Raw genomic sequence first — 1999 nt, 5'->3', positions numbered from 1 at the left:
TAATTACGGTACCAAATATTTTTATTTAAAAAATATATTTCTTTTGTTGCTTAAAACTAATTTAATTGTAATATAAAATTGGTTATAAGGATTATAATGACGTTGAATGTTAAGGTCCTTTCCTCATTTTTTAACATATGAAGATTGTTGAAAATACTGGGCTTACGGTTTTTGTCACTATTCCAATTTTCATACATATTACAAGTTTCTCTTCAATGCCTTGGACTATACTGGGCTATAGCACTAGCAAATAGAAAACACCCAGCCACACTAAGAAAATCTGATATTGTGTACGACCATATGGTACATTTGTGTGATTGGAAACCCGGTTAATTCATTTTGTGAACTCTAAGACGTTGAGTTTTTTACTGGCACCGTCGAATTTCATAAAATGTTGTTTTAAACTTTCTTTGTGACACATGTCTCGACTTCTGCCTAATAACTTTGTCTTGCCATTATTCGCAGGTCAAACATTTCTAGTATATTTCTAAGAACAGCAGCAATCCCAACTTTATCCTTAAAGTAGAAGTAAATGTTATTACATTCCTGATCTCTAAGTATATTTGAATATATTAAATGTGTACTTTTTCCTGATAGTGTCCAGAACTATCTCTCTTGGAGATTAGGTTGTTTAAATATACCTTATGTATTCTTTAATTTAAGTAATTTGATACATTTTAAGTTGGAAACGGTGGATTACTTTCACTACTTAAAGGCATACTACATTCCATAAACGAAATGGAAAAAATTAATTGATTTCGATTTTTTGAATTCTGCAACAGTTAACACTCTACCAAAGAATTGGAAGAAATACATTGAACCTGTTATAAATATCTTCATTTAATTCTTCATTTAATAAGTTATTAATTTCATTTTCAGGTGGATCTTCCACTACTTGTCGTCATGTTCTCATCCCGCTTCTCTAGCAGTCATCAATATTGCAGTTATATATTCATTAACTCTGCGAACCTCATCGAAAAATATTTTATAAGGAAATTTCTATTTATAATTCCGATGTTTTCCTTTTTTTTACTTCTGCTTGATTATTTTTTCGATGGCGTCCATTAAATTCAGATTTGTTAGGTTTTATTTTACGTTATCCAAAGGCTATGGATCGTTTACTTATTAATTAGAATTGAACCTAAGTCAGAATAGTTACCCCATCAGCCATTGGGCAACTCATCAGTTCTGCACTTGATTGTGTCGACATTTCCCGAAAGAGCTACATTTAAATTAAAATTTGAAATTAATTTAATTTTAAGTCACATTTAATTTCTTATGAGTATAATTAATTTTTAGATTGCTTCAGGACTACACATATTTCGTAGAGTGTGTGAAAAAGTAAGTGAACGCTCTCCGAAAGGATTTTATTATAGATTCTTCTCGATATATGGTCTATTTACTTGAGTGAGTTGTCTACAGTTGTGTTAAATTTGATTGAATTCTTGATGAATATATAATATCTGTGATAATTTTTGTGTTACTTACCAGTATCAGAACCATTTCATCGAGAAGATTTTGCAAGTCTTAAAAATTGGTATGTTGCTTATAATTATGTACTCCAACTTCGTGACTTTTTGTAATATCATTTCCAGGTCGATTTTGCTTGCAGCATCTGATTTGATAGTGAGACGACTTTCTCTTTTCTGTCCCCAAATCAATTAAAACAATTTATATATCAAATTTTTATAGTTGGGTCTTCAAACACTTTTCTAATTTTAATTTTAATAAGATATGGTAATTGAGCATAAAGAATTTCTCTCCATGTTGCTGTCTAGAGGTTAAACTCGCACTTGAAAAATATATCAATGATGATTTTAACTGAATAGGTGAGATCACAATTATACTATACCTGTGCTGTATATCTGTATACCTGTTTGTGTTTGGTTTGTATTTACCATATTTCCTAAGCTATAGATAGGAACAATTATAAAAATAAGTTGTGAGATTAGTAAACGCCCCCATCGACTTTTGAAAACTTTGCTTACTGGATTTTTCC

General features: G+C 30.3%; 1 long non-coding RNA gene across 5 annotated transcripts; it reads right to left on the bottom strand.

The window, feature by feature from the left end:
* Positions 1 to 117: 117 nt before the first annotated feature.
* LOC119665423 lies at positions 118 to 1999 on the bottom strand. 5 transcript variants are annotated; one of them, XR_005251388.1, is made up of 5 exons: positions 1989 to 1999; positions 1853 to 1911; positions 1489 to 1792; positions 585 to 1416; positions 118 to 516 (listed from the first exon to the last, which is right to left on the bottom strand). It is a non-coding gene; the product is annotated as an uncharacterized LOC119665423 (long non-coding RNA). The 5 variants fall into 5 exon arrangements; XR_005251389.1 differs by having other exon boundaries at positions 118 to 1107; positions 1160 to 1416; XR_005251391.1 differs by having other exon boundaries at positions 118 to 1107; positions 1160 to 1222.

This window comes from Teleopsis dalmanni, unplaced genomic scaffold (assembly GCF_002237135.1).
Source record: "Teleopsis dalmanni isolate 2A unplaced genomic scaffold, ASM223713v2 unscaffolded_contig_5185, whole genome shotgun sequence".
Lineage (NCBI taxonomy): Eukaryota > Metazoa > Arthropoda > Insecta > Diptera > Diopsidae > Teleopsis > Teleopsis dalmanni.
This window is presented reverse-complemented; position numbering and strand designations above follow the sequence as displayed.